Source organism: Portunus trituberculatus, chromosome 46, assembly GCF_017591435.1.
Source record: "Portunus trituberculatus isolate SZX2019 chromosome 46, ASM1759143v1, whole genome shotgun sequence".
Lineage (NCBI taxonomy): Eukaryota > Metazoa > Arthropoda > Malacostraca > Decapoda > Portunidae > Portunus > Portunus trituberculatus.
In genome coordinates, this window is record NC_059300.1 from 17,159,660 (window position 1) to 17,180,760 (window position 21,101).

Here is a 21,101-nt window from a genome sequence, read left to right on the forward strand (position 1 = left end):
TATATATATATATATATATATATATATATATATATATATATATATATATATATATATATATATATATATATATATATATATATATATATATATATATATATATATATATATATATGTATGTGTTTTATTTGTCTTAGAAATGCAGTATGTTGAGAATGGAAGCGCGGGCATTGAGGCAGAAAAGGTTCTAAGTCCTCAGGGGTACTCGTAGTCCTACACCAAGGGCAGAAGGGGTCAGGAGACAAGTGAGCACTGAGCGTGGCCCAGGCGGAGGCGGGCAATGGCTGATGTGCCTTGCGCTCCTTCCCGTGACTGACTGACTGTTTGAATCAAGGAATATATAGAGAATCCTTGATTGAGGCTGTGAAGGACTATCTGTAGTGAATGTGGCGAGCGGGGTGTAGGGATGATTAGTCAATAGAATACTGTTCTTTCTTATCTCTTTTTTACTGGTTGTGTCTTTTTGTCCTCTACAGCAGGAGCTGCCGATCCAAAAGGCCTAATTCCGGAGCGATCCCAAGCCACCTGTAGCATCAAGATCAAGATCTGGCAATAGTGAAAAGACAAAGAATGAGAAGTTAGGCTTAGTGAATCAGTGAGTAGGACGATTGGAGAGTACAGCAAGAATGACAGCAAGCAAATATGATGTGCTGAGAGATGTGGAAGAGTGTGGCTGTGCCTAGCATAATGTATGGTATGGATGTGATTGCATGGAATGAAAGTGAAATTGACAAGCTAGAAGTGGGACAGAATATAATAGGTAGAATGGCACTGAATGCACCGAGACACAGCAATAGAAGCTTTGAGAGGTGATATGGGATGGAACGCTTTTAGGGAAAGACTAGTTAAAGCCACACTCAGGTACATGGTTGATTAGGTTGGAAATAATGGATGATGAAAGAATAGTGAGGAAGGTGTACCTGTGGAATGAAAGTTGGAGTCAATGGAGGAAGAAGTGCATGAGAATGACAGAAAGGAGTGGATTACAAGTGGTCTGGGGATGAGAATGGCTGGGAGGAATCAAAATGAACGTTAATGGATCGTGATAGGAGGAGGCAGAGTAGGAACTGAATGGGATGCGCGGAAATGAATGAGTGAGACAGACAGAGAGGTGAAGTGGTTGGGACTAAATATATGGAAGAATGAGATGAAACGAAAGAGTACCTACTCTGGATTGATACAAGGAAAAGGAAGTCCCAATGTATGAAAGGTGGTACGATGGCAGCCTGGGTGGTGATCTTCTCTTCCAAGCGAGGGCACAGTGTATGGATGTGAATGCACGGAACTACAGGTGGTCTGAGTCCCTCAGCAAAGTGTGCCAAAAGTGTGACATGGGGAGAGGACGATCGAGACGGTGGAACATGTCATGCTGTAGTGTGAGAAGTATGAGAGAGACAGGCATGAGATAATGCAAGTGATCTTGAGTGAATTAGGGCATAATAGGGACGAAAGAGTGGAGAAGACAGGAAGGGAATGGATGGTGTTGCTGCTGGGACTGTGTAGAGAGACGAGTGAAAGGATGATGGAGACTGTGAAAGAGTATCTGAAGAGAATGTGGCGAGCGAGGTGTAGAGATCATTAACGAAGAGAATACTACTCTTTTTTTTCTTTTTTTCCTGCTTGTGTCTTTTTGTCTTCTACAGGACCTGCCGATCCAAAAGGCCTGTGGCTCCGGAGCGATCACGAGCCACCTGTGGCATCAAGATCAAGATCAAGGTCAAGAACCGTTGTTTACAGTTTCTGTGTAACAACCTCAGGCGTCCATCCCTCCTGAAGGTCTGCTGTCCTCCGCTTTACCTGTGTCTTCTTGAGGAAAAACTGGCCAGCTACCGCGCCTGTGATATCCACACAAGACTACCCCAGGGCTCACAAGGATCTATAGATCTTCGCGGCCCTAACAACAACAAAGACGGGTATGCATGGGAAGGTGGTAGGGTTGCTATCTTGGACATGTTTTTTTCTCTCCAGTTCTGTGCGGTTTCGCAATTTTAGATAAGTATTATACATAGGATAGATGGTAGTGTGATAGGTGTTCCCTGCTGATCCACAAATTGAGAAATAATTGTTGGAGGCGGGATACTTCGCAGAGAAGGCGCTGGTTAGGGGGTTGCGTTTGTTATTTGGTGTTTTTTATGTTATTTTGCGGATTCTTAGTCTGGGTTTTTGTTTGTGTATTATGTTTCTATTTATGCTTGGTGTGTGTACCATTTCTGTTTTCTTTAGGATGCTCAATTTGGCTATCCTGGGTCTGTGCAATGTAAATAGTTTAGTAAATAAGGTTAACGAAGTAACTGATCTCATGCATGACTGTGATATAGATATTATGGCAATCACAGAGTCCTGGCTCCTACCAAGCATTCCTAACTCTTTCCTGTCTGTCCAAGGCTATCATCCAATAGCCTGCACTGACGTTGTTGGAGATGTCCAAAAACATGGCGTATGTTTCTACATTAGAGACAACATACCCTTCATTTCCATTGATAGCAACTGTCCCAATACTCACATAGTGTACCTAGTTTCCCTCAAATGTTACATAATTGTATACCGACCTCCGTCAAATACTCAAAATGACAATACAGCATTGATTAATCTCCTAGACTAGTTGGTATCCGGTCATTTCACCCACATGCCATTTCGCCACACTATGGAGTCATTTCGCCCACACCGTGGAGTCATTTCGCCCACACCGTGGTGTCATTTCACCCACACTAATAAGTCATTTCGCCCACACTGTGGCAGGGTTGCCAACCTGATTTTGCAGATAGTAGTAGGATATACCGAAGGCGGGATAGTACGATAATAGCTCATATCTAGTATGTCACAACTATAGGTCTATAGGTAAATGCAACTAGGTAAAATACACACCACTGATCTATACTATACTACTGGATGGCTCATCGTGTAATTCATGAGGGAAAATTGTCTTGTCACTATCAGGCACACAAGATTACATTTTGCATTAGGAGCACTGTCACTCTCAGGCACACTAATTGAAAAGTGAGAGAGAGAGAGATTTGATTTGATTGGATTGGATTGATTTATTGACAAACTCATACACAAAATTGATATTTTACACTTGTAACTTACAAATATTTGTCCAAATTTTTTTTTTCTACCAGTTATATTACATAAACAAACTCTTTTGAATATTATCACGGTCCTTATTTATATAAATGTAACACTTCATGTATATATTTGCATAAGTTGCGTTCCCTTCCACCAGAGCCCATTAAGTTATAAAAACTGGAAAAATCTAACATATCATACTTCTGTCTCAATTGTCCAGAAAGTGTACAATGCAACAACACATGTGCTTCACTTTGAATGACATTGTCTGGACATGAACACAGTCTGAGTTCTTTTGGTATTGCATTCCTTCTCCCAGTTTCAATTTTTAGTTTATGTGACATGAAACGCAATCTACTGAAGGATTGGCGTTTATAATCAGGGATAAAATCCTTACAAGTATAAACTGAATGGACCAAAAGGTCTGGGTTAAGTTCTGTTCTATATGACACATATTTTGAGGCCCTGAGGGGTTTCTCCTGAATCCGCTGAGCTATCTGGACGAGTGGTTTTACATCTGCATTATACCGCAGTGTTTGCATTAAGAATTTGTAACCTGGAGTGTTGGCTGCTTCACATAATCTAAATACAATATCAAATGGTTCCTCCATGTCTGGTATCCTCAAGCATTTCTCTAAGAACTTACGCCTCCTGTTTGCTATAACTTCCTGTGCTGGTAAAATGCCTGACTCAGTCATGCAAAGATCAGGACTGGTGAACTTTCTTACTCCTAGCAAACACTTGATAGCTCTATTGTACAAAGCAATGATTTTCCTTGGATGTGTCATAAACCATGTCTCCGAACTATACAACAAAGAAGCTGTCACTACTGCATCAGATACTTTGCGTTTATATACATAAGGCATGTTGGTATTTGCCACACAAAATATTGCAAACTTATTTAGTTGTGTTTCCCCTGAAGTTTCGTGGAGACTTAACACAGTGTTGGCTTTCGCATCATCCATGAACCACACTCCCAAATACAGATACTTAAGTGTATAGTCAATCTTTAACTCCTCCATCTGTAAGCAATGTCTATCCTCAACCGTACCACAAATTACCATAAATTTTGTTTTCTTTTCATTTAGCACCATTCCATATTCACGACAATACTCCAATACCACATTCAATTTCCTAAGGCACATCTCCCTTGACGAGAGAGAGAGAGAGAGAGAGAGAGAGAGAGAGAGAGAGAGAGAGAGAGAGAGAGAGAGAGAGATAGCACACTAGATTACCAGTGGTGAGGGGTGAAGCAGAAGTGCGAGAGTACTTGGTTACACTGAGCACTTTGTGCAAAACCATGGTTTGTTGGCCATAAATTTCCCATGTATTATACGACGGTAGTCTTCCTGACTAATGCCAGGGTTACATTCCGGTGCTGCCACTGGTCACATATTACATTTATTTAACTGTCTTTTGATAAAAGTTTATTTTTAATTTTTTGTAACTGCTTTCTGAATCTTGCATATATGCAGCTATTTGTTAAAAGTTTCTTTTTAATTCACCACTTTCTTAATCTTACATGTATGCAGATGTTTTTTTTTTAATAATTCTTTTTTTAAATATATGTGGGCAAATTGACTCTTATATGTGGGCGAATTGACTTGTGGGTGAATTGACTTGTGGGCGAAATGACCGTAATTCGAACAGTTTTGCATAGGCAAGGAAATTCTTATACTGGGTGATTTCAACTTGCCAGCTATTGATTGGTCTAATGAAGATGCCTTATTCCAAGACTATGATCCTCTAACTCTAGCATTTACAAATTGCTTTAACACTATTGGCCTCCATCAGTGGGTTGACTTTCCCACCTTTACACCCTCCGGAAACACGCTTGATTTAATTTTGTCTACAGAAACAGACAGAATAGGGAGTGTTGAGTCGCTCTTTCCCCTGCCTGGTTGTGGACATGTCCCCATCAAGTTCACCTACCATTTCACATTCAACACATCTCAAGATGGCAACATTTGCATTAAAAAGAGACTGGGAAAGAGGAAAGTACAAAATAATAGACAATCATGTATCACAGGTTGACTGGGACTATGAGTTTTGCCATCTCTCAGTAGATGCAAAGTTCACTAGACTTTTGCAAATCCTTACTCCTCTCATAGACTCTTATATTCCTCTATGCAAGCAGCTTAGTCCAAGCTCTCCCCTCAGTCCTCCTACTGCTTTAAAGAAAAACAGAACAACAGCCTGGCAGCTATTCAAGTCTACCAGAAGATTCTATGGGCGCCACTCCCAACAATGCACTCAGGCCTTGGAAAACTACAACATTATCAATCACCAATACAGAAACCACTTTATCTACTCCCAGATAGCTTACGAAAGGACTCTCATGGATAATCTTAAAAGAAATCCAAAAGCCTTTCATCAGTACATTCGTAACAAAAAAATAGGTGCTCCCTCCGTGGGCCCCCTATCACATCCTGATGGTTCACTAGTAAAAGATTGTTGTGCCATGGCCGAAATTTTTGTGAACAGTTTCTCCTCTGTCTTCAAAGACAGCTGCCCAAATCCTTTTCCCCACCAGACGTTCCAGGGCACCCTTGACAATGTAAATATTACTTACTCTACTGTGTGTAAAGGCCTTGAATCTCTTGACTCCAACTCAGGTATAGAACTAGACAACCTACATCTCAGACTTCTTAATTCTTGTCTGTCTCTTGCTTATCCCATATTCATCATTTCTCAACTACCCTAACTGGTGGCGTCATCACTGACATTTGGAAAGTCTCCGATGTTTGACCTATCTTCAAAAAGGGATCTCGCTCTGGTCCTCTAAACTACAGACCCATAAGTCTAACCTCAGTCTGCTGTAAGACATTAGAGAGGATTGTGGCCGAACACATTTATGCATTTCTTGAACATAATGCTTTACTCTCTCCCAACCAGTTTGGCTTTCGGCGTGGTAGAACAGCTGATGATCAACTATTGCTTACCTACGACTTTGTCTCATCTGGACTTGACACTGGAAATGTAGTTGATGTTATTCTATTTGACTTCTCTAAAGCCTTTGACGTGGTTAACCACTCAGTGCTACTCCAAAAACTCCATAGCATTGGTATCACCGGCAACCTGTTAAGCTGGATTTGCTCTTTCCTACTTGGTAGATCCATGAGAGTATCTGTTGCAGGTGTTAAAAGCAGCTACAGGGATGTAAAGAGTGGTGTACCTCAGGGCTCGGTACTGGGACCCTTACTTTTCCTACTGTATGTAAACCACCTGCCATCCACGATACAGAACAACTGTAAAATCTTTGCCGATGACTTAAAGATTTACTTGAAGTACAGCCCATCTACCCCCTATCACTGGCCCTTGGAACTTCGTCCTGTCAGCATGACATAAATAAGATCTGTGATGTTGCTTCCTCTTGGGGTCTTGACCTCAATAAGGACAAGTGTGTAGTGTTAAGGCTACAACGTGGTACAGTGCCTTGGCAACACATAGGTGCGTTGTCAGAGTATTCGCTCCAAGGACTCCCCATCACCATGGTAGACCAACACAAGGACCTTGGTGTCCTAGTAGACTCCAGTCTCAGATTCCATCACCACATTCGGTCTACTGCCAACAAAGCCTCTGGAATGTCGGCAAATTTTCTCAAAAGCACCCTCTGCAGATCCCAAGACTTCATGATCACTCTCTACAAAACTCACATACGACCAATTCTAGAGTATGCCTCCTGTGTGTGGAACACAGGCTTCTCGGGAGACCTTCATCTGCTGGAATCAGTACAAAGAACCTGGACTCGCCACATTGAGGGCCTGTCTGAGGTACCATATGGTGAGCGACTCAGAATATTAGACCTATACTCAGTCCAGGGGCGACTGCTGCGTGCTGACCTCCTCAAATACTGGAAAATTTTCCACAAAGAGTGTGGTATCTCGCCTGAGGAAATATTTACCATGGCACCTTCTCAAGGTACAAGAGGACACAGATTCAAAATTCAGATCACCCACAGTTCAATAGAGGCCAGGAGGAGATTCTTCTCACTACGGTGCGCCAGTATATGGAACTCCCTACCAGACGAAGTTGTGGCACAAAAATCTATCACCTCATACAAATCAGCTTTGCATCATATTCTAGTTCCACTTCTTTACAAATTCCCTGACTATTTATCCTATTTCTTTACTTCTCTTACAACTTACACTTTCGTAAAAGTCTTTTCAATGTTTCTTTGTTGTATTGCTCATAGCTAACTTCACTAACATTAATAATCATTTGAATTTTTCTCCATGTTTCATAAAGGTACATAACTCAGTCTTTTTATGCCTCATAATTGTTCTGTTGTCATGCTAGTAACTAGTTGATTGGCGTACCTTTTGAACTGTGCTGCCCTTACTTTTCTCCAGTACCTCCAACAATGTAGTACAAAGTGCTAAAGGGTAGCCAACCAGGTGAGTTAACCGTGTGAGAATCCTTGATGTGTTCTTTTGATACTTCTAACCTGTATGTTGTATGTACAAAAGTACGGTAAATTTTTACAATAACACCAACAGCTCACTTCTGGATGAAACAAATGTTTTCTGGTATATTTTGACATGTTTCAAATGAATATGCACTTCATTTCCATCAGAATTTTTTTTTTTTTTAAACCTTCCCCCAGTCTCTTACAGAAACATGATTTTGCTGTAAAACGAGTTTTTTTTTTTCCTGGTATATTTTGACCTGTTTTGAATGAATCTTCACCTAACCTGACCTACTTAACCCTAACCTAACATAACCTAGCTAACATGTTTAGTTGAGGCGACATGCATGACTGGTACATCTTCCTTAAACACAAAATTAACTTTATCTAACACAATTAAAGGGATCTAACCAAAGCAAACAAACCTAACCCCACTGGCAATGTTAAGAAATTAAAATAAAGTCATTACCTTATTTCTTTTTGTAAAGTCTGGCGATATGATCGCTATAATGGAGGTGACACCCTGTCTGGGCAGACATCTTCCACAAGCTGAATTAAAATAAAGCTTATTTTCCCCACAAACTGCTCTGATTGGTTAGATTTATTCTGTATTATTTATATTGGTCAGTGGCTGCATGCTCAAACAAAAGAACCAATCATCGCCATTTATTTCACGCATGTGCAAATAATGTGACAATATGCACACACGAATGAACATACGTAATGGCGTTCTTCAGTGCTCGTCAATCCATCATGCATGTGAGTGGTACTCGCTCTTCCTAAAAAGTGGTACATTTTTAAAAGTTTTTATCAACATTATTAACAATTTGCGACCGGTTCAAATTACTCAGAATGAAGAGCTCTATAAGATGAGAAGGGTAACAAAAGCCATGTTGCTGTTGGTGTTAAAATTAAGTAATACCATTTTATGAATTTATTTGGTTTTATTGCTGTTTCATCCAATACAGTGTAGGGTGAGGTTGGGTGTACTGTACTATTAGTGGAAAAAATAAGAAAAAATGTGTTAAACAACTTAAATGAAAATTTGTGGTAGTGTATACGTACATCCCTAGCTTGGTGGTATTTTGTAACATTTATGAAAGAGTTAAAGCCCACTAATAGAGTTTTTTTTTCCAGAAGTTATCACTTGTTTGTAGGGATGGTTATCTGAACAAGGCATGAGAGTGCTATAGACACAAATTAAACAATGGCACTCCTAAATGAAATATTAGTCAAAGGCTCTAGTAATATTCTTAACCTCCTGCCTTATGTATATATCTACTTATATTACTTATTATGTGTAATAAACTTCCATCAATTATTAACTGTAAAACAAAGAAAGTTTCAGTTTTCAGTATAGAGTCATTCCACCATTATGGTAATTTAATTTGGAAGTAACTTATCAGTGTACTTTTACTTTCATATTCATAGAAATCATGCAGTTAGCATGATATGATTCTTACCAAGATAGGTAGTACTAATGGCCAATGATGATGTTAATGAAACTATCCAGAACAATGTGTGTTTATTATTCTTCTTGCTATTTATTGTTGAAGATGATGTTATGGTTGTTTCACAAATGCAACCCAGTTTGATTTATGAGTAGTATTATACAAGTGCAAAATTCTGTGAGAATACAAGGATATTTCCAAATATTTTATATGGGGGTTATAGATAAAGCTTTAAGCTAGGAGGAGGAAGTAGATACCTACTGAAACGTTAATTTACTCCCAGCGAGGTCTAATAGCACTACAGTGGTACCTTGGAGTACAAATGCTTTTGAGTACGAACAATTTGGATTATGAACAGTTTTTTTTTTTTTTTTTTTGCATCGGAGGACGAACTTTGCTTTGGAGTGCGGACAATAACAAACACGGTCAATACATTGTGCGCAGCACTGCGCGATCAGCTGACTGCATGCTGGGGCACCACGCTGTCTCATTGCCTCAGGAGTGTTGTTTGCAGTTGTTTGGTTGTTGTTTTGTAGTGCTGCGGATTATAATATTGATTTTTTATTTTTTTTAGTTATTAAGATCACTGCCTAGTGTAGCAGCACACATGGTCACGAGACATACAGACAGACATATGGAAGATTCTAGAAGATCCGAGGGGAAGAGAGAGTATCTAGCTCATGAATTAAAAGCCTTAACCCTTATAAGCCATCAGGCACAATCATGGCTCTTATGTTAGAGCCCGTCAGGCATGATCAAGGCGCTTTTCAGAAGCCGCGCTCCCATGGTCCAGATATATCTTATATCTGGACTGTGTGCGCTCCTTTATGCTGCACAGTTTGTTTATGCTTGAGGCTATCTGTCATATATCGAGGCCTATCATTGGCCCATTGTTTTCAAGATGGTGGACACTTATCCAATCAAATCATGTATCAGCTTTTACAAGGATATGTTTGTGGAAGTGTGAGGGCACCAAGCGTGAGGATGGTGAGAGCACTTATGTCATTATGCTGTATTTTATCATTTTTTATGTATTTCTTGGTGAGATATAAGATATACATGTATTTCCATGGAAAAGTAAGCAGTTCAGAAACATATTATGATGCATGACAATATTGGAATCATTATTTTCATCTCGTTATTGGTTTAGATAAGAGTGCGTAGTGCTGGCTTGATGGAGTTGGCTGAGGACGTGTTGACGCTCGAAGAAGTTGAATTTTCATATTACAATTTGCTTATTTCCCTTCTTTATTTTCCATAATGAATGCAGTATATCAAAGAAAACTTATTGGCTTATATAAGAGTGTGTGGTACTGGCTTGATGGATTCACATGAGGAGGATGTGGTGATGCTTGTTTCTTACCACAAGAAGTTGAATTTTCATTATATTACATTTTGCTTACTTTCCTGCTTTATTTTCCTATCTTCTATAGTTATAGCATAATAGTAGTAGTAGTTTATATAGTAATAGTATGCAAAAAGTAAGAAATTAGGTGAAACATTCAATTTTTTTGGGGGGGTCTTTAGAGGTGGTTTGAAACAAATTATAATTTCTTCCATAAGAATACATGTATTTTGATGCTTTGGAGTAAGAATGTTTTGGAATAAGAACAAAATTTTTAACGGATTAAGTTTGTATTCCAAGGCACCACTGTATTTTTAACTCATCTATTCTTGGTGAGACAAATTTCCATCACTGAACACTTCTTACTCTAGGTAGGTAATGTTTTTTTTTTTTGTCATGTTAATGGAAACCTGGATCCAGATGGACCCAATGTATAAAATGAAAGAAATTGATCACAAGAAATTTCTCTATTGAGCTGCAGTCGTATAAAATTGTTAATATATCCATTTTAGTCATATTATATAAAGATAATTCCAGTTCTTATAGAATTTTATTTAATGTAATTAAATTTATGAAAAAAAAATAATAAAACATACTTCACATTTTAAAGAATTTAAGGCTAATGCTGAAAACAAACATAAAACAAGTGTAAACTCCTTTTGTTCCATATTTTTCCTTAAAGAAATGTAGGGTTATTCTTCCTTTTTAGAAAACACACAATGTCCCTGGAACAAATGAAAATGAGCAATTAGTCTACCTGTTTTCTATACTTGGAGATAGATATAATGGTGAAGAATGTGGATCATTGTCATTATTTTTTCTTTTTGGTATTTTTGCTGAAGATTGAAGTATGAGAATTATTACTTACATCTTCCATCTATGAGCTTATGGACGCAGGCCTCAGCATGCAATTGGAACAAGTACCAGTTCACCTGGAACAAATAAAAAAAAAGAAAACAACAAGTTACTCTGAATGCATCATGTATTCCCACATTGTAATGTTTTATTCATTTGTTATTGTTAAACTTATTCAACACGGACACATCAGAACTAGTTGTTGACAGCTTACTGGCAGTTTGAACAGTAGATCTTGGGTTGCACTTTCAAGCCTAGGTTATCTGTTTCCATTTGTTGATGGGTCTTGAGTCTAAGAGGAGGTTGGTAGACGTCACATCATCAGCATCCACCATGGTGACATCATCCTCCAACTCCATAGTCACTTCATAGAGCAGTTCATGAACTGCCTTTTCCTGCAAGCCTTGTCTCTTTGACATTATGCAAGGTTATTAATCTGTAAAAGAAGAAATATGTTCTTTTTTTGGTCAGGAACATGTACAACGACAGCTACATTGTTCATAGAAGTACAGGTAACTCTTGATTTATGCGATAGATGCATTCCAAGAGGCATCGCGTATATCAAAATTTGTGTAAAACAAACATGTAATTCTCATAAGAAACAATAGATAATAGGGGGGGTTGTGGGATGTGGTCCCCAAAAAATCATACAAAATACTCTATTTATTTGGCTAAATTAACATGTTTTTATTATTTACCATTCTAGATACTAGAAGTGTATTTAAAGTAAAGGGAAAAGCAAGAAATAATAAGAGAAAGCAAAAAACAATAAGAGAAAACAACAAAACAAAAATACGTAAAAACACTCACTGCGTCACAGCCTTCACCACTCACACCACAGTCAGTCACCATCTTTCTTAGAGCTTTACCACTTTTTCAAAAATCCACTTATCAAAAATAACCCCATATGCAGAAGAAGATGAAGGCCGTTTTGGGTTCATCTTAGTGAATTATAGGCAGATTGAAGAGATTCTGTCTGTACTCAGTGCTGGCAGACTGCAAATGAGGCACAAGAAGAATGGAGCTCCCACCTATCGGCGCTCAGTTTGAAAATACGGTTGGGCCAAATCGCGTATAAGCAAACCGATCGCGCAAATTAAATTAATTATATTTTTTCGGTTGCATTGTAACAAAAACGCATAAATCAAACACACAAATTGAGAGTTACCTGTATATACATACAGGTAGTCCTTGATTTATATGAATTTACTTTATACGAATTCAGAGTTATACAGTGTCCAAAAATAGGGGTTATTCATCACATTGTACGAATTCCTCAGAATTATACAGTTTCAAGAAAGTTAAAATTCATGCGGCGATTTAGTTCAGAAATGCAGCCACAAGGTGTCACTAGCTAGCGGTTTCCCACCACCTGCATCCATCTCACCCTGGCCGCGTACCAAGTAGCCTCATTGTTTACCTACGCGTGGTTGTGGTAATATCTCCCTCTCTCGTGCCCAGTGTTTACCATGGCTCCCAAGCTCCCTTCTGCATCTCCAGCTGGCAGTGATACGCCCAAGAGAGCCCTCACAGCAGCCAACTTGTCTGAGTGTATGAACTTGTTGGTGAAGTTAATGAAAATTCTCGAAGAAAATTACCCAAATATTGAAAGAAGCACGGCCGTCATCAGAGGGGTCATGGAAAAATGACGTGCTATGAGGTTCTTCTCAAAGAAAACAGCAATCGATAACAAGCTTCTTCAGACCGCACACACTAAGTTAAGTAACAGAGTCAAAGACAGACGATGACAATGATGACACATCAGAGGAGGAAGGTGCTAATAAAATAATTTTGTTTAAACATTTCCCTTTTTCATAGTCATTTTTATGTCTTTGTAAGTTTATTAATAAAAGCATCAATAGGCATAATCAGAATGTGTTTAATGCAAAATGTATACGTACAGTGAAAGATTGTTTTATTTTGAACACAACCTTCAAAGTAGTCAAGACAGCCCCTTACCACGACGGTATTCATTCCTTACTTTATACGATTTTTACTTTATACAGTCCCTTCTGGAAAGCATTTACTGTATAAATTGAGGACTACCTGTCCTTACTGTATATATACAGTAAGTTCTCGTTATATGGTACATATACGTTCCTGAAAACCTTATCGCATATTGAATTTACCGTATACCGAACACATTATAACATGTAATATTAGGGAATGCGTTCCAACATGTCAAAATTCACCGCTACAGAAATAAAAATACATGAAAATAATCATTAAAAAATAATTAGAAAAAAAGTAAAGTACTGCACAAAAGAAATAAACAGAAAATTTATTTGCCATTCAATCACCATGTATTCTATCAAATGATGTCCTTCCCAAGGCTAAGGGACAGTAGGGATTTCAGCCCTTACTTATCTTCCGCTGAGTGGGCAGATGAGGATAAGACGTCGTCGTCAGCACTGTCAAAAGCAGATGTAGAAGGGCCAGCTGTAGCAGGGTCGGCATGTTTCAATGGTTTGAAGAAAGAGAATATTGAGGAAGGGCCAGCTGTAGCAGTGTTGGCACAAGGATGGCATGTCTGACTGGCTTGAAGAATGAGTAGATGGAGGACTGTTTAGTTTTTCTTGTTTAAATCATAGATTTCTTGATAATCTTGACACTTTTCTTTACGTCATGAGCCATTTTGCTACCCCTGACAGAATTTGGATCACGTTCCTTAAGAGTTCAGAGTTTTCAGAGCTTTTTCGATACCACCGAGACATTCTCTAAGAGTTTTGATGTCCAGGCCACGCACAGATTCTTCTTCCTCGTCTCCCTCTTTTTCTGCCTCCTGTGATGCCTTGTCTAGCTCTATAAGTTCATCATTTGAGAGAGATTCAGCATGGCTTCCCAAAAGATCTTGAACATCATCATCATTAACTTCATCGAAGCCAGCCCTATGGCACAGATTTACTATGTCATTTCTGATCGCACCGAAGTCATATTCAGCGAAGCCTGGGAAGTCATGCGCGCATTCTGGCCATACTTTATTCCACGCCAAGTTCATGGTAGACGTCTCCACTTCGTCCCAAGATGACTTGATGTTATCTAAAGTGTGCTTTATGTTAAATGACTTTCACCATTCACTGATAGGTCCATCTGTGCCCTTTATCAATTGCTGTATGGTTTGCCGCCGGTAGTAGGCTTTAAATGTTTGCCATGATTACTATGAATATATTTGTGCTTACAATAGACCCTTTAATATTCCATTTATTCATCTAATTAGTAATGCATGTAAGTAATATGTAATGCAGTTAAAAAAGGGGGTGAGGGGAAGAGATAAGAGGTTCCAAGGGTGGTCAAGTTAAAGTCAGTACTGTGAATGGCGGGAGGTGTGGTGTGGATGATGTCATCACCCCTGCTCCCCCGCGCTGGGCCCTCTCGGATGACATGAGCGGATACCGTATCTGTGAATTTTTCTTACCGTATATCGAATTGAGGATAGTAATTTTCCAAATACCGTAACTGTGAATTTACCGGATAAAAAACTATCATATAACGAGGACTTACTGTGTATATATATATATATATATATATATATATATATATATATATATATATATATATATATATATACACACATTTAACCCTCGGCTATCGCGCCCAATTGGGGCCGAAATAGCCGCGCCATAGCCGAAAACGCGATAGCCGAATTGATCTTGGCGGAAAGGTGGTTTTGGCCAATGAGTGCTCAGATATTCCGTGACGTCATGGCTGGGCGCGCGATAGCAGGCATCTGAGATCGCGATAATGAAATTTTTAGCAGCTTTTCATGGGTGCATGATAGCAATAAAACGCGATAGCCAAGGGTTGACTGTATATATATATATATATATATATATATATATATATATATATATATATATATATATATATATATATATATATATATATATATATATATATATATATATATATATATACACAGGCAACCCCCGTTTAACGAAGGTTCACACAACGAAATTTCGCTATAACGAAGGTTTCATTATACTACCATCTGCTCGTTTAACGAACACCAAACTCGCTTTAACGAAGTTTTATCCAGGTAATTTTTTTCCAAATTTGTAAGCCCCACTGTATCATGCAAGCTGACAGGCTTTTAAATACATCAGGAGCTGCTGGTACTAAGGCCTGCCTCAGGAGAAATCCTGAGACACCTGTAGAATAAAGATCAAAATCAAGCCTCTCATGGACAACACAGGCTCTGCCGATACAAAGGTCTGACTCAGAAGAAATTCTGTGTCACCTGTAGCATCAAGATCAAGATCAAGATCACACGCACCACTCACTGCCCAGTCAAAACATAACAGCGTCACCAGCAGCTCATCTTCCTTAGTTTTCAACCTACCACCAAAACCCCCTGCAATGTGGCCTAACGTTCCTAAGAAGACCAGGAAGTGTCTTACTCTCGAAGTGAAGCTGGGTATTATTCACAGACAAGAGAAAGGCCAGAAAACTAATAACATTGCTTCCCACCATGGCTTGACTCCATCTACTGTCTACTATTTTCAAGTCAAGATACTCTATTAAGAAGGCTAGTGAGACCTCATCTTCCTTGCAAGCTAAAAGAACCACCAGAACTCGTGACTCTACAATGGATAAAATGGAAAGCCTTGTGGAAATATGGTACATAAGTTTTGTATGCAGTACCATGATGCGCACTTTGTTTACATTCCACAGGTTGCCGGTTAGTGTATTTCTCATTTCACTCTCCCTCCCTTCATAAAGTTAAGATCATCAACATTATAAAGTTACTTACATACATACATTAGTGTACATTATAATGACTTAAACTAAACTACCTAAATGTTTAACTTCATAATTTTTACTTTCATTAAACCTTTTACTGTGCTATGATGCACTCTCACTTTGCTTACTCTCAATGGAAGTTCAAATCAGGGGTTAAACTTGTTATAATTGGTTCGCTTAACGAAGTTTCGCTTAACGAAGTGTTTTTAGGAACAACCCCTCGTTAAACGGGGGTTGCCTGTATATATATATATACAGTAAGGTCCCGAGTTACGTCAGAGTTACATTCCTGAAACATGACGTAAGTCGATTTCGTACGTAACTCGAGTTTTTGTACTTTCAAAGCATATTATCGAGTTTTCAACCAATAATTTTTTATGGTTATTCAGGTAAGTAAAAGGTTATATTGTTATATTGGTATATTATTTACAACTATGTAGGAATATGAAACACAAGCTTGTTTTTGTTGTTGATTAGGGCCGCGAACGCGAAGGACTGCATGTTGCCAGAGGGGTGGACACCTGAGGCCGCCAGGAGGGTAGGCAGGTCGAATGTTGTGACGCCCAGGGTGGACAGCTGGGAGCGTAGTGCAGTGCGGTGGGAGTAGAAGTGTGGGCAGCGGAGCAGGAAATGCAATAGGGATCAGCAGACAGGCGCAGACGGTGCAAGTGAGCTGCAAGTGTCGTGTGGCCCAGACGAAGGCTCCGGAGTTGTTATTGTTGTGATAGGTGCGCGAGCCCTCAAGGTCGTCAACCTCCCCGTTGTCATGGTAACGGGCTTCCCATTTTCTTCACTCCCTCACACACAGCTGCTGCCTCTCTTCTCATGTCTTTTAATTATGTCCACTTTTTCTTGTAGCGTAATGGTTTTCCTTTTCTTAGCATCACTGCTATCACTCAGGAGTTTTCTTTTTGGTGCCATTGAGCAAGATACTAAGATAGTCAACAAACGCAGATGTAGGAACACTCTTGCCAGGGGCGACGGTGTGGTGGAACTGAGGTACGTAGAGTGTTATTGTATTCAAGCGTGAGGTGGGCGGTGTGGCGGATAACCACTATAGTCCGACACAAATATGAAGGCCGCTGAGGGGGAAGACCTATCGAATTCCCGGTTGCGCGGCGCCAAACGTCGCAGCCCCAATTATAGGATTAACACTGAAGTGTGGAGAAACGCCCATCTCTCTCTCTCTCTCTCTCTCTCTCTCTCTCTCTCTCTCTCTCTCTCTCTCTCTCTCTCTCTCTCTGTGGCTTGTTACTACTTTCTCCTGTTTCTTATTACTCATGCACGTGTGTGTGTCTGTAATCCTGCTTGTGCGAGTCTTTCAACAGTTTACGTGTTGGTTCTCCTGTGACGCGGCATACACATACACACTCTCTCTCTCTCTCTAAAATAGACAAGTAGACATGCATCTTTTTTGTTGTTTTATTTTATTCTTTTTCCACACCACACCCAGAGTTAAGGTGCGTTTTTTTTTTTATAGAGGTTTTACCCTGTAAGCATAATCCTCTCTCAGCTATTTAATCAGACAGTTCTTCGTCAGAAGTGTCCTCCACATTAATAATAAAAGAATCCTCTAAGCAGAACTTGTTGACGCTGTAAATAATTAATTTCTCTTGACTATGAAGGTTGCGATGGCGAGTAGCGCGGACGAGATATTCACCTTCCATCCTGAGCGACAGGGAGGGGAGGAGTGACTTGATTTGACCTGGGGATTATCAGCGGTCAGGGAGGTTGACCTCACCCATGTCCAACTTTGAAAAGTAGCAACGCTGGAGAGCAGTGGTGCTACATTCTGTGGTATCTATACAAAATTATTGTTTTCATAACACTAAAACAATATTCAAAGCTCTCTATACATCCTTATTAGAAATTTAGAGGAATACACTTTTATGACGGTTCATTAAGATGTAAGTTAATAATGAAATCGAAACGTGCTACGATGCTTGGCGACGCCGCAGCCGGGGAATCCCCGTTAGGTCTCCCTCCTCAGCGGCCTTCATATTTGAGTCGGACTATAGTGACGCCTGGCGGCCAACAATAACAATAAACACCGCGCTTTATGATTTATAAATTTTCAATTTTTTAAATCTTAAATTGCCTTATAGTGGACTGACGTAAGTGCGAGTTTGACGTAACTCGAGACCGACGTAACCCAGGACCTTACTGTATGTATATATATATATATATATATATATATATATATATATATATATATATATATATATATATATATATATATATATATATATATTATACACACACACACACACACACACATACACACACTTAACCTTTGCTATTGTGCCTTTTGCTATCGTGTTTTACTACTATTACGGATACTTAAAAAGCTGGACATATTTCTACGTCAAGCATGAAATATGTGCTATGATGCGCCTATCATTCAAAAACTTACAGATTATGATGTCACGTGATAATTGAATTTCTATATATGAGGCGCCCCGTGCCATATTGTCGTAACCTCGGAAAATTGAGATTTTGAGTTAACAGTTGCTCGGTGTAGGGGAAGGGTGTAAAAGTCATATGCTAAGGTCGGCCAAGCCAAACTTGACCATTTGGGCACCTAAAACAAGGTGCAAAGTCACGCAAAAACATGACAGAGAAAGTCGAGACTAACATGTTGCATCCCAAGCTGTGTTGTCGTATCTCCACGCTCACAGCTGCTGGTAGCCAGCCAATCAGCAGCGCAAGCGCGTGACATCACACCCACGCCTTAGCCAATGAGAGGCATGTTTTCCTTCTCTCTCTCTCTCTCTCTCTCTCTCTCTCTCTCTCTCTCTCTCTCTCTCTCTCTCTCTCTCTCTCTCTCTCTCTCTCTCTCTCTCACGTGCGTTGCCCTTTAACTCGCCATGGCAAGACCTATGGTACTTTTCCTGAAGTTATGGCTTCTACTAGCGCCCCTTCAACTTCCCCAGCCTTGGATTGTTTTTTAGGTAAAGACAATGCATAAATACATACTTTTACCTTTAGTCAACCCTTACGAACAATAATAGAAAATGAAACATACTTGGAAGGATAATGAAAGTTGCGCTAATAATAGATTATTTATTTTTCGCTGGAAAAAAATTCATATAAAATTGAGTTTTGCAGCTATCATCGTGAAGTCTTCACACACTCCTAATTTTAACATATATTCTTAAACTATCACCTTAGAAACCATTTCACCAAAAAAAAAAATTACCGCTACGGAAATAGGCTAAAAAAATTTATGGACATGAACCCGAAATTTTCGGATTTACTATTGAAAACCACCATAACTAAACAAAACTACCCGAGATCTTTCATTTGATGTATAATCTTATATAATTCTGACCGATTTCATGCGCGTTTTCAGTGTTTAACTTTGAGCGCGTTTTACTTGAAAGTAGGGTTGACGGGGTTACGACAAAATGGCACAGGGCGACTCATATACTTTTATTGAGAAATACAATGGTGCTTTGAGATACAAATTTAATTTGTTCCATGATGATCATTGTACAGTAAGTCCTCGTTATACGGTACTTCATTATCCGGTAAATTCACAGTTACGGTGTTTGGTAATTACTTCCCTCAATTCTATTTACGGTAAGAAAACTTCACATATACAGTACCCGCTCATGTTTTGTTTACACAGTACCATAGTGCCACCACGTCGCTCGGCCACCATTAAGAATCAGTCTATTCCTGCATTTCCCACTGAAAACAAGTGTTTTTTTTGTGGATATTATGAGTAAGGGCTGAAATCCCTACTGTCCCTTAGCCCGCAAAACTCGGGACTCATCAATAGACGTTTAGTCATTTTTCAGCTATATATTTTGGCTATTTTCTTACTGTTTTCTTTGCTTGTGAGCTGGCAACACTCATCAGGAGTAAACATATGTTATATGTCACTGTGTCACCAACTCCCACGATGGATGGTGGGAGTGACAGTGATTTCATGGTGTCCGATTCCGCCACCTCTCCCGTGTGCCTTATTAATACTACTAATAATAAAACAGAGAGAGAGAGAGAGGGGATACAAGAGGCCCATTTTCTATCACTCTAGCCAAGGCTGCTGGACCCGATCGGACGCAAGGCCACGTACACTGATGATATACCACCTCATTTAACCTGTGATATTTTGGTAACCATAGCATCTAGAGCAGTGGTTCCCAAACTTTTTTTCTTGTCATTTCCCCCTGCACCCAGTTCAACCATCCAGATTTCCCCCCCTTCATGTGTATGAGAGAAGAGCAGTTAAAACACACTTAGAGTATTTACTAATTTATTTTTCAAATGTACAAATATACTTATAAACTTATAGTTACAGAGTAAAGTGGATAGATAGCATTTAGTAACAACTAAGCATAGCCATAGAGAGCGGTTTGTAACAAATAAAAAGACTTTTGATTTGACTTTGAGATTTTTTTAGTTAGTAAGTAGTGTAATTATTTCCCCCTTGGTAGCTTCAAATTTCCCCCAGTTTGGGAACCACTGAATTCTAGAGACTTCTGGTTTTTTGCATTGCAAATAAGAAAAATTGCTTGTGGGCAGAACCCATCTGTACTCACTCGTTTATTGAATTTTCAAGTGTAATCAGTATGTGAATACAGGCTATTTTGTGTTTCTCGCCAAACCTGTCGAGTTAGCGCGAGAAAAAACTCCCAACGTCCCCGAGTTTTAGGGGTTAGCCTCAGGAGGGAAATCAAATGATAGAATACGAGGTGAGTGAAAGGTAAATAAAAACATTTTGTTTATTTATTTTGCGCAGTACTTTACATTTTTTTTATATAACCATTTTCATATATTTTCGTGTCTGTAGGGGTGACTTTCGACGTGCTGGAACACATCCCCTATTATTACATATTATAATGGGTTCGGTATACGGTAATTTTAATTTGTGGTAAGGTTTCCAGAAACGCATTTGTACCGTATAACGAGGACTTACTGTATATTAAAAAAATTGTATATCAAATAACTTTTTCCCATAGAAATTAATGGAAATAGAATTAATTCGTTCTAGTGATACAAATTTATCCCCCAAAAAAGTTAACATGCTTTAAATACCAATCAAATATTGATTTAATATAAGATAAATACAATGTTTATTGTATGCATGATATGAATGTACTATATTGCCCAAAATAACAACTTAACCCACAAAACTCGGGACACTTTCATCACGCAAGACTATGGGCAAGTCGATAGACATTTTGTGCTAAATTTGTTTTTTTTTTCCCGTTTTCTTTGCTTGTGAGCT

General features: G+C 39.1%; 1 protein-coding gene across 4 annotated transcripts in view; it reads left to right on the top strand.

Annotated features, from left to right (window-relative positions):
• Window positions 1-1,710: 1,710 nt before the first annotated feature.
• Window positions 1,711-21,101, top strand: part of LOC123519816 — a 113,211-nt gene continuing 93,820 nt past the window's right edge. For 2 of the 4 annotated variants that reach the window (XM_045281336.1, XM_045281334.1), the window contains exon 1: window positions 1,711-1,913. The gene's annotated coding sequence lies outside the window, so the exon portion shown is untranslated. The remainder of the gene's footprint in view (window positions 1,914-21,101) is intronic. The other 2 variants (XM_045281333.1, XM_045281335.1) reach the window with 1 other exon arrangement.